The following is a 14484-nucleotide window of genomic DNA, read 5'->3' on the forward strand; positions in this document are numbered from 1 at the left end:
ACCCCGCCGCCACCTATATTATATGTATTACCCCCTAATCTGACCCCCCTACTCTGCCACCAGCTACATTAAATGGTTTACCCCTAATGTGAGCCCCCTACCCCGCCGCCACCTACATTAACTATATTACCCCCTAATATGATCCCCCTACACCGCCGCCACCTATTTAAACTATATTACCCCCTAATATGATCCCCCTACATCGCCGCCACTTATAATAAATGTATTAACCCCTAATCTAATCTCCCTACACCGCCGCCACCTATATTAAATGTATTAACCCCTAACCTAATCCCCCTACACCGCCGCCACCTATATTAAAATGATTAACCCCTAATCTAATCCCCCTACACTGCCGCCACCTATATTAAATTTACTAACCCCTAAAATACTAAAATTTCCCTACCACTAAACCTAAGTCTAACCTTACAAATAGCCCTGAAAAGGGCCTTTTGCGTGGCATTGCCCCAAAGTAACCAGCTCTATTACCAGCCCTTAAAAGGGCCTTTTGCGGGCCATTGCCCTAAAGTAACCAGCTCTATTACAAGCCCTTAAAAGAGCCTTTTGCGGGCCATTGCCCCAAAGTAACCAGCTCTATTACCAGCCCTTAAAAGGGCTTTTTGCGGGGCATTGTCACAAAGTAATCAGCTCTTTTGCCTGTAATCTAATCCCCCTACACCGCCGCCACCTATAATAAATGTATTACCCCCTAATCTAATCCCCCTACACCGCCGCCACCTATATTAAATATATTAACCCCTAATCTGACCCCCCTACACTGCCGCCACCTATATTAACTATTTTAACCCTAATTATATAAGGGTTAATATAGTTAATATAGTTATTATATTATATATATTAACTATATTAACCCTATCTAACTCTAACACCCCTAACTTAATTATTATTAAAATAAATCTAAATAATATTAATAATATTAACTAAATTATTCCTATTTAAAACTAAATACTTACCTATAAAATAAACCCTAAGATAGCTACAATATAATTAATAATTACATTGTAGCTATTTTAGGGTTTATATTTATTTTACAGGTAACTTGGTATTTATTTTAACTAGGTACAATAGCTATTAAATAGTTAATAACTATTTAATAGCTACCTAGTTAAAATAATTACCAATTTACCTGTAAAATAAATCCTAACCTAAGTTACAAATACACTTACACTATCAATAAATTAATTAAATAAACTACAAATATCTAAACTAAAATACAATTAAATACACTAAATTAAATTACAAAAAAACCAAACACTAAATTACAAAAAATAAAAAAAGATTACAAGAATTTTAAGCTAATTACACCTATTCTAAGCCCCCTAATAAAATAACAAAGCCCCCCAAAATAAAAAAAAATCCCTACCCTAATCAAAATTACAAAAGTAATCAGCTCTATTACCAGCCCTTAAAAGGGCCTTTTGTGGGGCATTGCCCCAAAGTAATCAGCTCTTTTACCTGTAAAAAAAAGAGCAACCCCCCCATTACAACCCACCACCCACATACCCCTACTGTAACCCACCCAATCCCCCCTAAAAAAAACCTAAGTCTAACCACCAAGTGCTCCTTACCTGTCCTGAAGACCCGCGGAGAAGGTCCTGTTCCAGGCGGAGAAGTCTTCTTCCAGGCGACGACCTCTTCTTCTTCGAGGATCCAGCCGGCGCAGAGCGGAGGAGTTAAAGACCGATGACTGCGGAGCTGAAGACTGGCCATCTGGAACTGAAGACTGACGATATCAATAGCGTAAGGCTTACTACGCCTGCAATTTGTGGAGAGGTGAAAATGGAGTTCGATTTCTCCATTTTCGCCACGTAAGTCCTTACGCTGTATATTGGATACCAAACTGTGCTGGTTTGGTATACCTGCCTATGGGCCAAAAAACTATGGCCGAAGGCAGAAATATACGAGCTTAACTTCTAGGTTACGACGTATATGTGATACCAAACCAGCGCAAAATTTGAAAAAAGCTGGCGACCCTGCATATCGGATCGGGCCCTAAATCCTAAGCACAGCATATACTCTGATGCCTGAAAGGGGACGACTTGCACAGATCACATTTATTTACTTGTAACTCATCACTTCTAGGAATAAAGGGGTTAAAAAAAGATATGACCTGATGAAAGTTAGACAGGGAGCACTTGCCCAGAACTGCAGCACGCATAAAAGAAAAGGAAATTCCAATTGAGAAATAAACATAGTATAAGTCTTAGTTTAGGGCACTGGTTTTCTAACTTTCTAACAGGCCAGGTTTTCACTTTTCAGGATTACCTTGGATGAGAGCAGGTAAAATAACCATGGTTACTAATCATCTGATTATTTCACCTGTGCTCTAGTTCAGATATCCTCACAGTGTGACCTGTTAGAGGACTGGTTTGAAGACCAGTTGTTTTGGGTAACCAGATCTGAGGGGAATAAAAGGGACGCTCCATTGACAACACATGCAAAACAAAGGATGAATAACTATGAGTCTACTCTAGAATTGTTATTGTTTAAAAAGATAGATAATCCCTTTATTACCCATTCCCTAGTTTTGCATAACCAACACAGTTATATTAATATACTTTTACTTATGTGATTAGCCTCTGCAGACTGCCCCTTTTCAGTTCTTTTGACAGAAATGCATTTTAGCCAATCAGTGCTGACTCATAAATAACTCCACAGGAGTGAGCACAAAGTTATCTATATGGCACACATGAACGAGCACTGTCTAACTGTGAAAAACTTTCAAATGCACTGAGATAAGAAGGGCTTAGAAATTAGCATATGAGCCTACCTAGGTTTATCTTTCAACAAAGACTACCAAGAGAACAAAGCACATTTGATGATAAAAGTAAATCGAAAGTTGTTAAAACTTGCATGTCCTATCTTAATCACAAAAGTTAAATATTGCCTAAACTGTCCCTTTAAATTGATATGAAAGTCAAAACTAAAGCTTCATGGTTCAAATAGACCATGTTATTTTATGTTGAGTTTCAATTAATTTACTTTGTTATATTGGTATCCTTTGTTAAAAAGCATAACTAACACCTAGATTACGAGTCTTGCGTTAGCCTTAAAAAGCAGCGTTGAGAGGTCCCAACGCTGCTTTTTAACGCCCACTGCAATAACGAGTCAGGCAGGTACAGGTGTACCGCTCACGTTTCTTCCGTGACTCGAGCATACCGCAAATCCCCTTACGTCAATTGCGTATCCTATCTTTTTAATGGGATTTGCCTAAGGCTGGTATTACGAGTCTTGGGAGAAGTGAGCAGTAGACCCTCTCTTGTCAAGACTCCTACCGCATTTAAAAGTCAATAGTTAAGAGTTTTATGGGCTAACGCCGTAACATAAAACTCTTAACTAAAGTGCTAAAAAAGTACACTAACACCCATAAACTACCTATTAACCCCTAAACCGAGCCCCCCCCCCCCACATCGGAAACACTTTAATAAATATATTAACCCTTAATCTGACGATCGGACATCGCCGCCACTTTAATAAATATATTAACCCCTAAACCGCCGCACTCTCGCCTCGCAAACACTAGTTAAATTTTATTAACCCTTAATCTGCAGTCCCTAACATTGCCGACACCTACCTTCATTTATTAACTCCTAATATGCCACCCCCAAACGTCGCTGCTACTATATTAAAGGTAGTAACCCCTAAACCTAAGTCTAAACCTAACCCTAACCCGAAAGTGAAAAAGGAGCACAAGCAGCGGTACGTTGCACAAAAATAATAAATTTATTTACAGGTTACAAAAACAGCGCCTTGGCGCTCAGAGTGAAGAAAAATAACACGTTTGTCAAACAAAAAACAAAGACGTGAGAGGGGATAAACACCCCGGGGTAAATACTGAAAAGAAAATCAATAAGACTAGCAACAAGAGAACAGGTATACGCGTTTCAGCTTACAGCCTTACTCATTACCTGGCTAAAACATAGTGAAGTGAACTTAAAAGCAGTGGCTAGTCTTCCCATTGGTGGTTGGGAACACTCCCCTCAATTAATCCTCCAATGGGTATTTATTTACGTAGCTGTGAACACCTTAGGAAGCACAGGAATATTAACTAGTGTCAGCACACAGTGAATACATATAGAATTAGAAACAGTTCCTACACAAAGTTAGCTACATTGTGTGTAATGACAATCTAACATGTATAAACATTTGTAGTGAGCAAAAATAATATATATATAGGATGGGAGAAAGGAAAGAGAACTCCGGACCCAGCTGGAAGCATTTATGGTGCAAGGAAACCGCTTCATGGTTGCTGAAATAAAAAATACAAATAATATAATATAAACATGGAACAACAGATGTATGCGTCCAGTGACATACTTGTCATGTAAATGTTAAGCTGTAGTTAAAAGACCCTAAATTTAAAGACTAAACCGTAACAATAATAATGGTGCAATTAACCACTAATTAAGGTAAAGTCAAAGTGTGTCTAAATATACATAAGTACTGTTTTCGTATGCATCCCTTACTATAAGGGTCTATAGGTGGTTTTTGTATAGAGAACCTGGCTTGCAATGGGTAAGTTATCCCTGAGGGCATACTGGAGTACCAGATACCAGAGTAATTATACTAAAGTTTTCTAAGTTGTTAGGCTCCTACGCTCAAGGAGTAACATAGTGTGGACAGGGTGAACCGGGTGGAGGAGAGGATTAGGCCCTACCAAAAATTGATGAGGTCATATTCTGAGTTAAGGCCTTCTGGAACCCTCGTCCTGAGTTTGAAAATCCAGAAGGCCTCCCTCTCCCCCAACCTGCGGACCCTGTCAACTCCCCCCTTGCAGGGAGCCACCCTCTCAATGATGGTCCAAGAAAAAGAGCTAGTATCTTTCTGGTGTGTGCCCGCAAAGTGTTGAATTAGTGCTGTTGTGAGTACACCTGCCCTTATATCACTAAGGTGCTCTTTAATACGGGTTCTAGCTTCTCTTGTCGTAAGGCCTACATATTGGAGGGAACATTCCCTGCAAGAAATGACATAAACCACATATGTAGATCTACAGTTGAGGCAAGAATCTATCATAAAACTCTGACCTGTCATCAGTGAGATGAACTGGTTACCAGGGGCCAACTTCTCACAGGCCACACATGTACGATGGTGGCAGTGAAATGTGCCCTTACAGCTCAACCATGAAGAGGTGGGTTGTCCTGTCCTTTTAATTCTTGTGGGTGCCACAATGTTGCCTATTGTTCTATTTCTCTTATAGGAGTACCTTAGGCCATCTGCAACTACTTTCTGGAGTTTATCATCTGCAGATAGCATACTAAAGTTATGCCTCACTATTTGGCAGATTTCCCTATATTGTCTTGAGTACTCTGTTAAAAAGACAACTTTGTTGTCTTTCTCATCCTGAGTACTGGACTTAGGCCTAAGGAGTCTTTCCCTGGGTATTCCTCTTACGGTGTTCCTAGCTTTAGTGATGACAGAACTCCTATAGCCCCTCTCTTTCAACCGTATGGTCAGTTCATTGGCCTGTTTTTCATAGACCTCTGCATCACTGCAGTTCCTCTTCAGCCTAATGAACTGACCCTTCGCTACACCTTTGAACACTCCTGGCGGGTGGCAGCTAGCCGCATGTAGCAGTGAGTTGCCCGAGATGGGTTTGCGAAAGGTCTCTGAGCTGATAAACTGATCCTGCCTACCTCTAAGGGTCACATCTAAAAAGTTGATAGTGTCACTTTGTATCTCATTTGTGAAGTGAATCCCCATGGAGTCATCATCCAGACTTCTTATAAATGCTTGTAATTCGGATTCACTACCTCCCCATATGAAAAGGAGGTCGTCGATATAGCGACCGTACCAAACCACTCTGTCCTTGTGAGGATTCCCATCTCCATAGACGTGGGACAGCTCCCACCAACCCATGAATAGGTTGGCGTAGGAGGGGGCAAATTTCGCCCCCATAGCCGTCCCACGCCTCTGGAGAAAGAAATCCCCCTCAAATTCAAAGTAGTTATGGTTGAGAAGGAAGTTGGTAACTTCCACCACAAAGTTCACAAAGTCTGATTCCGGTCCATATTGTTTCTCCAAGAAAAACCGAATGGCCTGTAACCCCTTCCTATGTGGAATTGAGGTGTATAGCGATTTTACATCAGCTGTCAACCAGACATAGTGTTTCCTCCAAACTACTCTTGAGAGAAGATTGAGTACATGCTTAGTATCAGAAAGAAAGCTCCATAGAGTACTCACCATTGGCTGCAGAACATGATCCAGCCACTCTGACAGGTGCTCCAACAGGGATCCAATGCCACTCACGATTGGCCTCCCCTGTACATTATCAGTGGACTTGTGGACCTTAGGCAGGTGGTTAAATGTAGGAATGGTGGGATTAGACACTATGAGATAATCACGTGTCTTGGCATCAATAAAGCCTAGCTCCACACCATCATCTACAAGGGAGGCCAACCGCCGCTGGAACCTCCCCGTCGGATCACCCGGCAGAGCACTGTAGTCATCAATATTTCTTAATTGTCTGTAAGCCTCCTCCCTGAAGCTACTGGCATTGAGCACCACTATGGTGCCACCCTTATCTGCGGCCCTCACCACTATGTTTTCATTGCTGGCCAGGCTGTCTAGTGCCTTCCTCTGTAGTGCCGAAATGTTGTTATGTTGGTCCCTCTCTGACCTATAGTACAACCTTGTGAGATCTGACTGTACCCTCTGTTGGAATTTCTCTAGGACTTGGCCTCTGCTTTGGATGGGATAAAACGAGGACTTACATTTAAAGGATGGAACCTGTATATACCCGGCCCCACTGGCCTCATCCCCTAGTGTCTCCAGAGACCTAATGTCACAGAGTTCCTGGAAACTTAGTTGATTATTGGGCCCTAAGCCTATCAAGCTTCCTGACCTGTTCCTGGGAATGGATGCATGGCTCTCATCACTCCCTTCCTCTTGGGAATGGTAGAACTTTCTCAGTGTTAGTTTTCGAATTAGTTTGTTGACGTCAAGTAATGTCCTGAACAAGTTAAAGTCTGCAGTGGGTGTAAAAGACAGTCCCAGACTCAGTACCTCCAGTTCATGTTTGGTCAACATCACATCTGAAAGGTTCAGAACATTCTGTAGTTGCCTCGGCCTCGGCCCCTCCTCTGGGGATACCTCCTTTGGTCTTTGTACTGATGGCTTAGGTCTTTGCTGGCGCCTCCCCCCCCCGTCTGGTGTTCTTTGGGGGACCTGAAAAACCTGTTCTAATTGTACTCTCTCCACTTCCATAGCTTCTGTAGAGCTCGTCTCTACACATCTTGATTCTTCCCTATAATGTGAACGAGGCTGTGGGGTCTGTATTTTCAGTATAGAAGGTGGTAGAGGTGTTGAATTATCCTTTGGTCTGGTAGCCTGTGCCTTAGGTGGTAATTCTTCCCCACCCGATCCAGATCCCTCATCACACGATTCACCTTCACTTTCGAAGAAGTTCACTCTCCTTCTATTTTGCCTGTGTCTGTTGTTCCCCCTTGATTTATTTGGGTAAAATGTATTTCTATTTTGTTCCTTCCTTAGAGTTTGTCTATCCTTTTTGTTCCATACATAGACACGATTCAAGTCGTAATCCAGCTGATCTCTAAGGTATTTACTGTGTTTTATTTCCAATAGCAATGTTTTGGCTTCTGCTATTATTTGCTGGAGTGTGCTGTCAAACTTTAGATAGCTTGGTTCCTTGCTCCTATTGTTCAGTTCCCTCTGAACCTCTTTGATTTTTATTGTTATCTCCTCTAGGGACTTCTGTTTGTATTCGCAGATCAACTGCATAAGTTTCTGTGAGCAAGTATTCAGGTGGCCATTCCACAGATCAATGAATACTTTATCATCTGTGATAAATGTTGGAAATTTGTTTAGCCTCAATCCCCTAGGTACAATGCCCAATTCCTGATATTTAGTTAAGGTCTTTATATCCCAAATGAGCTTGTTTTCTTTTAGGAGTAGAAATTCTAATTCATCAAATAGGGCAACCAAGCTATAATGAGATTTGTCAGTTGAAAACACCTTATTATAATCCACAGGTGCAGTGTTCCTTTCCTGTGCATTCCTCAGTGAAAACAGTGAAGCTACTTCAGTATTACCCCCTTCACTCATACCTGACCGCAAAAAACACTCACACAATAATAGATATATATGAAAAATATAGAAATAGTAGTAATGATTGTGTGCCGATAACACCAATGGATACGGATAGCACCTAGGACTTCAGTTACTCTCCCAGGAGTCTGGCCTAGACCCCACGTATACACGGATAAATAAGCAGCAAACAAGGGAAAGAAAGTTAAATGGAGAGTAACCACGGTTATGTATGTCAATCAACTTGAGAGCAGTGTATTGATCAGCTAGCTCCCAATCCACAATACATTCAGTGTTTTAAATATTGACAAAATTGTGTAACCAGGTCCTGTGAGGTTTCCCTGCCCCAGAGTTGGACCGGTGAGACTTGTATTCCACCGCTGAATGCACATGTATTGAAGTGAAACTGTAAATACACTAGATATCTAGTAAACAGTATATGCCAAGAGTCCACACCTCATACCTGTGTGCTGCTGGATCCTGAACGACAGTCCGTTGCGGCAATGTGTCCGTTCTCCTTCCTATGTTTGGAACGTCTAGTTCAGCTTGTATCCAGCTCCTGCGGTAATCCTGAGTGAGCTCTGATGACTGCGGTGGGTAACTCCTCCTTCCGTTAGCGTCCCAGGTGATGGGTGTAATAATGCGGTCAGGGTTATGGTGCAATACCTAGCTGCTGTGCTGCACTAGAGGCCGGTCAATGTAAACAGAAAGTGAAAAAGGAGCACAAGCAGCGGTACGTTGCACAAAAATAATAAATTTATTTACAGGTTACAAAAACAGCGCCTTGGCGCTCAGAGTGAAGAAAAATAATACGTTTGTCAAACAAAAAACAAAGACGTGAGAGGGGATAAACACCCCGGGGTAAATACTGAAAAGAAAATCAATAAGACTAGCAACAAGAGAACAGGTATACGCGTTTCAGCTTACAGCCTTACTCATTACCTGGCTAAAACATAGTGAAGTGAACTTAAAAGCAGTGGCTAGTCTTCCCATTGGTGGTTGGGAACACTCCCCTCAATTAATCCTCCAATGGGTATTTATTTACGTAGCTGTGAACACCTTAGGAAGCACAGGAATATTAACTAGTGTCAGCACACAGTGAATACATATAGAATTAGAAACAGTTCCTACACAAAGTTAGCTACATTGTGTGTAATGACAATCTAACATGTATAAACATTTGTAGTGAGCAAAAATAATATATATATAGGATGGGAGAAAGGAAAGAGAACTCCGGACCCAGCTGGAAGCATTTATGGTGCAAGGAAACCGCTTCATGGTTGCTGAAATAAAAAATACAAATAATATAATATAAACATGGAACAACAGATGTATGCGTCCAGTGACATACTTGTCATGTAAATGTTAAGCTGTAGTTAAAAGACCCTAAATTTAAAGACTAAACCGTAACAATAATAATGGTGCAATTAACCACTAATTAAGGTAAAGTCAAAGTGTGTCTAAATATACATAAGTACTGTTTTCGTATGCATCCCTTACTATAAGGGTCTATAGGTGGTTTTTGTATAGAGAACCTGGCTTGCAATGGGTAAGTTATCCCTGAGGGCATACTGGAGTACCAGATACCAGAGTAATTATACTAAAGTTTTCTAAGTTGTTAGGCTCCTACGCTCAAGGAGTAACATAGTGTGGACAGGGTGAACCGGGTGGAGGAGAGGATTAGGCCCTACCAAAAATTGATGAGGTCATATTCTGAGTTAAGGCCTTCTGGAACCCTCGTCCTGAGTTTGAAAATCCAGAAGGCCTCCCTCTCCCCCAACCTGCGGACCCTGTCAACTCCCCCCTTGCAGGGAGCCACCCTCTCAATGATGGTCCAAGAAAAAGAGCTAGTATCTTTCTGGTGTGTGCCCGCAAAGTGTTGAATTAGTGCTGTTGTGAGTACACCTGCCCTTATATCACTAAGGTGCTCTTTAATACGGGTTCTAGCTTCTCTTGTCGTAAGGCCTACATATTGGAGGGAACATTCCCTGCAAGAAATGACATAAACCACATATGTAGATCTACAGTTGAGGCAAGAATCTATCATAAAACTCTGACCTGTCATCAGTGAGATGAACTGGTTACCAGGGGCCAACTTCTCACAGGCCACACATGTACGATGGTGGCAGTGAAATGTGCCCTTACAGCTCAACCATGAAGAGGTGGGTTGTCCTGTCCTTTTAATTCTTGTGGGTGCCACAATGTTGCCTATTGTTCTATTTCTCTTATAGGAGTACCTTAGGCCATCTGCAACTACTTTCTGGAGTTTATCATCTGCAGATAGCATACTAAAGTTATGCCTCACTATTTGGCAGATTTCCCTATATTGTCTTGAGTACTCTGTTAAAAAGACAACTTTGTTGTCTTTCTCATCCTGAGTACTGGACTTAGGCCTAAGGAGTCTTTCCCTGGGTATTCCTCTTACGGTGTTCCTAGCTTTAGTGATGACAGAACTCCTATAGCCCCTCTCTTTCAACCGTATGGTCAGTTCATTGGCCTGTTTTTCATAGACCTCTGCATCACTGCAGTTCCTCTTCAGCCTAATGAACTGACCCTTCGCTACACCTTTGAACACTCCTGGCGGGTGGCAGCTAGCCGCATGTAGCAGTGAGTTGCCCGAGATGGGTTTGCGAAAGGTCTCTGAGCTGATAAACTGATCCTGCCTACCTCTAAGGGTCACATCTAAAAAGTTGATAGTGTCACTTTGTATCTCATTTGTGAAGTGAATCCCCATGGAGTCATCATCCAGACTTCTTATAAATGCTTGTAATTCGGATTCACTACCTCCCCATATGAAAAGGAGGTCGTCGATATAGCGACCGTACCAAACCACTCTGTCCTTGTGAGGATTCCCATCTCCATAGACGTGGGACAGCTCCCACCAACCCATGAATAGGTTGGCGTAGGAGGGGGCAAATTTCGCCCCCATAGCCGTCCCACGCCTCTGGAGAAAGAAATCCCCCTCAAATTCAAAGTAGTTATGGTTGAGAAGGAAGTTGGTAACTTCCACCACAAAGTTCACAAAGTCTGATTCCGGTCCATATTGTTTCTCCAAGAAAAACCGAATGGCCTGTAACCCCTTCCTATGTGGAATTGAGGTGTATAGCGATTTTACATCAGCTGTCAACCAGACATAGTGTTTCCTCCAAACTACTCTTGAGAGAAGATTGAGTACATGCTTAGTATCAGAAAGAAAGCTCCATAGAGTACTCACCATTGGCTGCAGAACATGATCCAGCCACTCTGACAGGTGCTCCAACAGGGATCCAATGCCACTCACGATTGGCCTCCCCTGTACATTATCAGTGGACTTGTGGACCTTAGGCAGGTGGTTAAATGTAGGAATGGTGGGATTAGACACTATGAGATAATCACGTGTCTTGGCATCAATAAAGCCTAGCTCCACACCATCATCTACAAGGGAGGCCAACCGCCGCTGGAACCTCCCCGTCGGATCACCCGGCAGAGCACTGTAGTCATCAATATTTCTTAATTGTCTGTAAGCCTCCTCCCTGAAGCTACTGGCATTGAGCACCACTATGGTGCCACCCTTATCTGCGGCCCTCACCACTATGTTTTCATTGCTGGCCAGGCTGTCTAGTGCCTTCCTCTGTAGTGCCGAAATGTTGAAATGTTGTTATGTTGGCCCCTCTCTGACCTATAGTACAACCTTGTGAGATCTGACTGTACCCTCTGTTGGAATTTCTCTAGGACTTGGCCTCTGCTTTGGATGGGATAAAACGACCCTGTCAACTCCCCCCTTGCAGGGAGCCACCCTCTCAATGATGGTCCAAGAAAAAGAGCTAGTATCTTTCTGGTGTGTGCCCGCAAAGTGTTGAATTAGTGCTGTTGTGAGTACACCTGCCCTTATATCACTAAGGTGCTCTTTAATACGGGTTCTAGCCTCTCTTGTCGTAAGGCCTACATATTGGAGGGAACATTCCCTGCAAGAAATGACATAAACCACATATGTAGATCTACAGTTGAGGCAAGAATCTATCATAAAACTCTGACCTGTCATCAGTAAGATGAACTGGTTACCAGGGGCCAACTTCTCACAGGCCACACATGTACGATGGTGGCAGTGAAATGTGCCCTTACAGCTCAACCATGAAGAGGTGGGTTGTCCTGTCCTTTTAATTCTTGTGGGTGCCACAATGTTGCCTATTGTTCTATTTCTCTTATAGGAGTACCTTAGGCCATCTGCAACTACTTTCTGGAGTTTATCATCTGCAGATAGCATACTAAAGTTATGCCTCACTATTTGGCAGATTTCCCTATATTGTCTTGAGTACTCTGTTAAAAAGACAACTTTGTTGTCTTTCTCATCCTGAGAAACCCTAACCCCCCCTAACTTAAATATAATTTAAAATAATCTAAATAAAATAACTACAATTAAATAATTAAATAAATTATTCCTATTTAAAACTAAATACTTACCTGTAAAATAAACCCTAAGCTAGCAACAATATAACTAATAGTTACATTGTAACTATCTTAGGGTTTATATTTATTTTACAGGCAAGTTTGTATTTATTTTAACTAGGTAGAATAGTTATTAAATAGTTATTAAATAGTTATTAACTATTTAATAACTTCCTAGTTAAAATAAAGACAAATATACCTGTAAAATAAATCCTAACCTAAGTTACAATTACACCTAACACTACACTATCATTAAATAAATTACCTAAACTACCTACAATTAATTACAATTAAATTCAATAAACTAAAGTACGAAAAAAACCAAACACTAAATTACAGAAAATAAAAAAAGAATTACAATTTTTTTAAACTAATTATGCCTACTCTAATCCCCCTAATAAAATATAAAAGCCCCCCAAAATAATAAAATTCCCTACCCTATACTAAATTACAAATAACCCTTAAAAGAGCCTTTTGTGGGGCATTGCCCCAAAGTAATCAGCTCTTTTACCTGAAAAAAAGACAATACCCCCCCCAACATTACAACCCACCACCCACACACCCAATCCTACTCTAAAACCCACCCAATCCCCCCTTAAAAAAACCTAACACTAACCCCTTGAAGATCACCCTACCTTGAGACGTCTTCACCCAGCCGGGCACAAGTGGACCTCCAGAGCAACCTCTTGGATGCTGCAATGTATACAATGTCACATGCAGCTTTAACCGTTTGACTACTACAGCATTTTTATTTGAATTTTATGCAAGAATAACCCCTTAAGTGCTAAATAATTGTGGGCAACCAGCAAGGTAAACCGTGTGACCCTAAATGAATACTATGATGAGACGTTTAACCACTGCTTGTGGTTGACCTACAATAATTATCCCTCTGCATATGTGAGTACCCTATATATTTAACAAATAGGACACTGCAGTATAAGATACTATTGTGTAAGTACTATATATTTAACCAATAGGACACTGCAGTATAAGATACTATTGTGTATGTACTATATATTTAACCAATAGGACACTGCAGTATAAGATACTATTGTGTATGTACTATATATTTAACCAATAGGACACTGCAGTATAGGATACTATTGTGTATGTACTATATATTTAACCAATAGGACACTGCAATATAAGATACTATTGTGTATGTACTATATATTTAGCCAATAGGACACTGCAGTATAAGATACTATTTTGTATGTACTATATATTTAACCAATAGGACACTGCAGTATAAGATACTATTGTGTATGTACTATATATTTAACCAATAGGACACTGCAGTATAAGATACTATTGTGTAAGTACTATATATTTAACCAATAGGACACTGCAGTATAAGATACTATTGTGTATGTACTATATATTTAACCAATAGGACACTGCAGTATAAGATACTATTGTGTATGTACTATATTTTTAACCAATAGGACACTGCAGTATAAGATACTATTTTGTATGTACTATATATTTAACCAATAGGACACTGCAGTATAAGATACTATTGTGTAAGTACTATATATTTAACCAATAGGACACTGCAGTATAAGATACTATTTTGTATGTACTATATATTTAACCATTAGGACACTGCAGTATAACTATTGTGTATATTTAAACTAAAAATACGAAATCAATAGCACATCTGAGCCACTCACTTTCCTTGTGATAATTGTCCCATATTTATTTAAGGCAAAATATTACCCCATCCTCTCATTATTTCTACCACGGCCAACACTCTGCACCCCCAGGCTCAACGCATGACATTGCTGCGGGATCCACACACCCTATCTGGGTTTTGACTGGGATCCCTGCAGCAGAGGGAAAGCAACAATGGTCCTGGTAGCTGGAGTATGTGGGAGCCAGAGTGTGCATATACACTGCAGGGCCGGCTGACTACACAGTAGTACACAAGTGGCGCTATGAGTGCTTAGCATATGGTTGTTGCCACCTCAGCCATGTTTTCCTGGACACTTATGA

This window comes from Bombina bombina, chromosome 5 (genome assembly GCF_027579735.1).
Source record: "Bombina bombina isolate aBomBom1 chromosome 5, aBomBom1.pri, whole genome shotgun sequence".
In the NCBI taxonomy this organism is placed as follows: domain Eukaryota; kingdom Metazoa; phylum Chordata; class Amphibia; order Anura; family Bombinatoridae; genus Bombina; species Bombina bombina.